Raw genomic sequence first — 7056 nt, 5'->3', positions numbered from 1 at the left:
AAGGAACTGATGAAATGCTGTGTTCAACCAAGTGCACTCCTGAACATGGATATTAACAATCTGTGTGACCTTTGCCCCAGATGAGAGCGCTCAAGCAGAAAAGGAGCTGTGGGTCAAGTATGGTATAAAGTCCCATCGCATTTACACTAGCTCTGCTCCAGGCCCTGCAGATGTCCTTCATACCAGCCTTTCCCATCATCTCCTATGCTTGTGTAATCTGGAGAGATGACCACCACTGGGTCCTGGGACTTGCTTTCTTAACAAGCACCCCAAGTGACTCTTACAAACCCTTAAGTTTGATGTGTGTATGTGTATGTGTATCCTCAGTCGTGTCCAACTCTTTGCAGCCCCACAGGCTGTAGCAAAGAGTCAACTCATTGGAAAAGACCCCCGATGCTGGAACAAGAGGAGAAGGGGGCAACAGAGGATGAGATGGTTGGATGGCATCACCAACTCAATGGACATGGGTTTGAGCAAACTCAGGGAGACAGTGAAAGGCAGGGAAGCCTGGCATGCTGCAAATTCATGGCATTTCAAAGAGTCAGACATGACTTAGTGGCTGAACAACAGACTGTAGCCCACCAGGCTCCTCTGTCCATGGAGTTTTCCAGGCAAGAATACTGGAGCATGTTGCCATTTTCCTACTCCAGGAGATCTTCCTGACCCAGGGATGAAACCCGTGTCTCTTGCATCTCCTTCATTGGCAGGCAGGTCCTCTACCACTAGCACCACCTGGGAAGTCCAAAGTTTGATGAGCAATTACATAAGACCAAAGCCAAGGAGTCAGACAGACCTGGCTGGGAATCCAAGATATTTTGCTTATAACTGCCTGACTCCCAAGCTTCTTAACTCTGACTTAGTCTCTCTGAGCTTTGGTTACCTCTCTCTAGTTTGGAACAATGGTGTTAACCTTCAATTGTAGTGAGAATTAAATATGATAATGTATGTCAAAATATGTGCACAGGGTAGAAATTTGAAAACAGGAGGAACAAGCGGTTTCTCCTTTGGGTGTTGCCCACTTGTCTGAGGAGCAAGACCTGTTGTAACTGAGCAGGACTGAGGGAGCCTCCTGGGAACAGACTCCCTGCCATGTCCTTCAGTTGCCTCTTGTTTGTAGGAAAACTTTAGCCTCCCAGGCCTTTCCCAAGTTCCAAAGAGTAAATTTAATCAGAGAAGTGAGAAAATGCAGAAAGAAAGAAAAAGAAGAAAGACAAAATAATTATAGTTCAGCCATTCAACAAAGTCAAGGACATTTAATAAGTCTTCAAGGGTTATAGATAATATTCTGAGCCAAATCCTTTGACCTAGGGGTCCCCAACCTTCAGGATCTAATGCCTCATGATCTGAGGTGGAGCTGATGTAATCATAATAGAAATAAAGTGCACAGTACATGCAACGTGCTGAATCATCCTGAAACCATTCCCCGCTCCCCGCCTGCGGAAAACTTGTCTTCCACGAAACTAGTCCCTGGTGCCAAAAAGGTTGAGGATCACTGCCGTGAACCATTTTACAGAAATTGAAACCCCCACCAAGTGGAAGAAGTAACTGTGCAGTGGTCACAAGCATGCAGACCCCAGACGGGTTGGAACCAGAAGTTGGATGATGTTGACTCCCGATTACGTCACTGCCAACCCATCAGAAGAATGTCCATGAGCTGATCACACACCCCACCGCTGCCCTTCCTCATCCAGTCTTTAAAAACCTTTCTCTGAAAGCCTTCCAGGAGTTTTCAGGTCTTGAGCACTGGCTGCTCCTGCTCCGGACCCCTTGCTTGGCGCCCTGCACTAAACGCTGCACCTTTCCTCACCACCACCTGCTGTCAGTAGACTGGCCTTGCTGTGCACCACTGTGGCCCTTTCCCACAACCATCTGCACGAGTTGATACACAGGATCCCTTTCGTGTTTTGCTGAAGGAGAGCAATAAATGCTCTTTTTTGTTGTAGGGGACTTTGGGAGGGGGCTGGGGAAGAGGAGGAAGAAACACAGAGAGGGTGATCATGGGACCTGTCTGGATTCTCACATATGACTTCACGCTGTCCCCAAGACAGGAGCAATTAGGGCTATGGTCTGAAGGAAACTCTTTCTTTCTTCCTTCCTTCCTCCCTTCTTTCCTCCTTTCTTCTTTCTTCCCTATTTCTTTCCTTCCTTCCTTCTTTCCTTCCGTTCTCTCTTTCCTTCTGAATGTTGGCCACGCCACACAACTTGTAGTATCTGTTCCCTGGCCAGGGATTGAACCTGGGCCACAGCAGTGAAAATACCAAATCCTAACCACTAGGCCACCAGGGAACTTCTAGGAACTATTTTCTTAAGAGACATTTTGTGACTGCACACCCAGGTTACCCAGACTGGATGAGGGAGGGAGCTGTGGGGGTAAGTGATCAGTTCATGGACATTCTTCTGATGGGTTGGTGGTGAGGTAATTGAGAGTCAGCATCATCAAACTTCTGGTTCCAACCTGTCTGGGGTCTACATGCTTGTAGGCAGTGCACAGTTACTTCTTCCACTTGGTGGGGGTTTCAATTTCTGTAAAACAATTCAAAGCAGCAGTCCCCAACCATTTTGACACCAGGGACTGCTTTCATGGAAGACAATTTTTCCATGGACCAGGGCAGGGGGTGTTTTCAAGATGATTCAAGCACACAACATTTATTGTATTATTATTTGGTGTGCCCAAATCATAAAGTGGAGCTAAGAAACAGGGAGAGAGCCATTCTGCATTTCTGTGGGGATTTCAATGTCACACAGAAACCTAAAGATGGGCATCGTTAGAAGAATGAAAAGACAGGACTTGACTTAAGTATCAGTGACTTCACAGCTGCCACCGTTCAAAATGGCAGTGGAGTGCTCCCCCAGATGGTGCAGAGGGCTGCATGTAGGGATCATCACAGAAAGCAAGGAAAGCTTAGTTTCTAAAACTGAAAATTCAGTTGTCAGCACATGCCAGGCTTCCCTTGGGAGCCCCACACACCTGGAAAGGTCTCTGTGGGACCGCTCCATGCCCCGCAGGGCAGAGGAGGGACAGGGGCAGGAACCCCAGGTCCTTGCCCTCCCCACACTTTGCTCTGCATCTACAGATGGGTAAGGCGTCACAGTAACAATCTTCATCATAAATGCTAGTTATTGGTCCCAAGGGGGACCTGCCAAGCAAGAGCAGAGAGAAATGAAGGCTTTGTTCTTTCCCAGGACTAAATGCCAAGTGAAAGCTGAGAGAGCAGTAGGTGGCGATCATTTCTGCGTGGGTTTGTTCACTGCTGACCTCAAACTCTTCTGACACACCTGATGCTGCCTCCCCGTCTGTGTAATAGTCTACTTGACGGAGATTCCCAAAGTTTTGATATATGAAGATCAAAAGAGCTCAATATGGTACAGAGAGCATATAAAAGCCACAAAAATGAAAGGTTTGGTCTATACCTGACGGTCAAATAGCACAGCCATCTGTGAATTATACATTCTGACGGGTGGCAGAAAGAATGCAGAAACTCTTTGTGAATTTGCTAGGTCAAAAACAAGCTGAGTGACCTTGAGCAAGTCTTTTAAACTCTGTAAGCCTCGCTATCCACCTCAGTAAAGGGAAAGGATCTGTAAGGTCTATTTCATGACCCTAGGGTTCCAGATAGAAGATGCCAGGTCTTGACAAGCGTAGTTTAAAGTACCGTCTCCTTGGAATGCCGAGGGAGTTACATCACCCTGCGCTTACAAGCATCCAAATGTTGACTGAGATCTTCTGTAAGCAAAAAGAAACACTGAAAAGCCTTGTCAGGCATTTTGTAGTCATTTGGCAATGCAGATTTGAATGTGTCTATCTTGAGCATTCCCAGATGTTTATACCATTTGGACGTGTGGTAAAAAGTTAATGTTTCACTTAATGAGAGGCATCCAGGCCCCTTTCTGGCATTAGAGCCACCGTGAGAGGTGGAGGACCAGGGCAGCTGGCCTTCATAGTGAGAATGACATGCTGTAGTCACCAGTCAATTGATGACACTGGCCGTTTGAGTTTCCTCTGGGTTCATTCATTGGTTCATCAATAAACAGTTACTGTTTCACTCTCCTAAGCGAAGCACTGTGCAAAGATGTGGGAAATGCAAAGGTGTTATCCCTGCCTTCCATGAATGTGAAATCTAATTTTGAAGAGTTAGGCAACTTATTATAAAAAAGATAATATACTGTGAGTGTCAGTCACATGATTCTAGGCAATACACGACGCTTATCTGGTGGATTTTAAATGTATTCTGTTTCTTTCTCCAGCTGAATAAGACATCAGTTCTAGATAGAGTGCTCCAAGGTTTTTCCAGTGGAAGTGGAATTTGAGCTGAATTTATTGGGGGGATGTAAAGAGAGGAATGAATGGAAAAAGGCTCCCTCCCGGTAGGGAAATTAGCATAAACAAAGGCACTAAATGAGGAAGTCTCAGAAGCAACCAGAATAGAGCAGATCAAATCCTGCACTGCTGCTCGGTGTGACAACTACTTTCAGCTCGTCCTCACTCAACCTAATCCTTATACACAGCAACTTGACTGAGAGCACTTGTTTCTCTAACCAGAACTACTCATTTCATTAAATTAAGTGGTTAGTTGCCAGACTCAAGTTTAGAGATCTGTAAATCCAATCTTTCCACTAACACAAGAAAAAAACACATATCTATAGACCTTCTCATTTTTGCTCCCATCCAGCAAGAATGGAGAAGGCAGTGGCAACCCACTCGAGTACTCTCGCCTGGAAAACCCCATGGACGGAGGAGCCTGGTAGGCTGCAGTCCATGGGGTCGCTAAGAGTCGGACACGACTGAAGCGACTTAGCAGCAGCAGCAAGAGTAGACCAGCATGCAGTCCTCTCTGCCTTCTTAACTTCAGGTGGATCTTCCGTGTTTAGCTACTCCACTTGTTTTAATCCACAATAAAGCCTTTGGGACATGTCAGGAGCGTAAGTGCCCAAAAGCAAAACCATGAGGCTTTCCAGTGGAAACCATGTTGATAAATACCCAGACATATCTGGGTTGAGCAGTATAACATCACTCCACTGAGCATGGAAGAAATCATGTTAGCCATTAGCCATCAGGGATACCACAGCCTTACCATAAACTTTCTTTGCAAATCAGAAAGATCTAAAACACGACATCAGCACAGCTGGTGCTGGAAATAAACTCAGGACTAACACCAACTGGACACATAAACACTGGAAAAGAAAATACCATCAACGAAAGAGACAGCCTTTATATCACACACCTCACCATAACCTACCTCCCTCACAACTGAGTTGAATTCATCCTATTCAATAAGTATTAGCCTACAACAATCCTGATGGTTTTTTATATTTTTCAGCACTCTGAGTACTTTAAATTACAAAAGGCTTTTTACAAATAAATTATCTTCATTGCAAGATTTCTACATCAATTACCTCCTGTAACACAGCAGGTCTATTATTTTAAAGTTTGGTGTTTGCTCTGTCACCTGACACTTTCCACCTTTGACAAGTTTCTCTCCATCGGCAGTTTCTATTTATATTTCCACATATTAGTATAACAAATTTAAATAAAATCCTCCACTTGTATCATTAATTAGCATTTGGCAATGGGCCTGATTAAATGCCCTTGGCAGCCAAATGATTTAAGTATCTAAAAGGTTATTTTTATCATTTATTTAGAAAGCCTGTTAGAGAACTATTACCACCAACTTCCCAGTAAGGGGAACTCTTCGGAGTTTAGAGCAGCTTTTAATGCCCGTCTCAGGGCTGTGATGAGTAACTGGCAGTCGGCATGGCCCAGTTTTTCCAACAGAGGAAAGTTTGTCTCTTATTTAAGAGGAAGTGTAAATGATTTTAAATCATTTAAACTAATGATTAATAATTTCTTGTTAATCTATGCTAGAACTTCAGGAAGCAAAGGTTTCTCCTCGTTAATGGTAATTTAGGGAAATGTGAATTGAGTTTTTTTTTTTTTTTTGAAGAATAGTTGAGTTACAATGTTCAGGTGTACGGCAGAGTGATTCAGTTACTGTACAGCAAAGTGATTTAGATATACATATGTATTTCTTTTTCAAATTATTTTCCATAATGAGTTATTATAAGATACTGAATATAGTTCCCTGTTCTATACAGTAGGTTTTTGTTATTTATCTTCATATAGTAATGTGTATCTGTTAATCCCACACTTCAAATTTATCCCTCCCCTGCCACAACCACTTTCCCTTTTTGTAAACCATAGTTTGTTTTCTATGAACCCATTTCTGTTTTGTAAATAAGTTCATTTGTATAATTTTTTTAGGTTCCATTTAAAGTAATACCATATGATACCTGTCTTAGTCTGACTTGCTGCACTTAGTAAGATCATCTCTGGGTCCAGAGACCCACTTGTTGAAACTGGCATTATTTCATTCTTTTCTGTGGCTGGTCATTTATTTAACCAGAAGTCTTAATCCACACTCTTCTGTAAGCCAGATGTACTTCTCCAAACAGCCTTACTGCAAACAGACTGCATTGGGCCTCCAACACCTTTGCTGTCTGACCGGGCTCTCATCCACAGGGCCCCTGTGCACTGCTGTGTCTCGAGCAACTAGCCCAGGGCCTGGCACATAAGTACTCCATAAACACACGTTATGTAATAAAGTGAAAACTACTAGTCTACCTTTTAAAACTACCTTTTAAAAGAGGATGGCAAAAAAATAAAGTGGATTCCCATTTATTTTTTCACTTGTTTGTGACTCCATTTAAACATCAGACATAATTCTAAGAAGAGAATAATGTGGAAGAATATCTGAAGCAAGCAAAGCAGTAAATCTTGGAAAGTCAGCCACTGCAACAGTGTTCGTCCCCCTTTCATGAAATGGTCTAGGTAACAAAGAAAGAAGGAGTAGGGGTAAAAAAAGAGGGAAAAAAGAAGAGACATCCATTTTTACTTAGCATAGGAATATACAGTATTGTGCTTAAATATTATCACTTCAGTAATCTATTGGATCAAGATCTTCTGAAAATTAATATGTATTGTATAAAATGAGTGAAAATGTTCACTTGCTGTCAGTTTTCCAAGTACAGTGTTGCCTGGTTTTCTGACTCATCAGGAGA

At 43.2% G+C, this 7056-nt stretch overlaps 1 non-coding gene across 1 annotated transcript; it reads right to left on the bottom strand.

Annotated features, from left to right (window-relative positions):
- Positions 1-2214: 2214 nt before the first annotated feature.
- Positions 2215-2286, bottom strand: TRNAE-UUC (transfer RNA glutamic acid (anticodon UUC)). Its single transcript has one exon. It is a non-coding gene; the product is annotated as a tRNA-Glu (tRNA).
- Between the last annotated feature and the right edge of the window lie 4770 nt (positions 2287-7056).

This window comes from Budorcas taxicolor, chromosome 17, assembly GCF_023091745.1.
Source record: "Budorcas taxicolor isolate Tak-1 chromosome 17, Takin1.1, whole genome shotgun sequence".
In the NCBI taxonomy this organism is placed as follows: Eukaryota; Metazoa; Chordata; class Mammalia; order Artiodactyla; family Bovidae; genus Budorcas; species Budorcas taxicolor.
The sequence above is the reverse complement of the archived record's forward strand: the minus strand, read 5'-3'. Positions and strand labels throughout refer to the sequence as shown.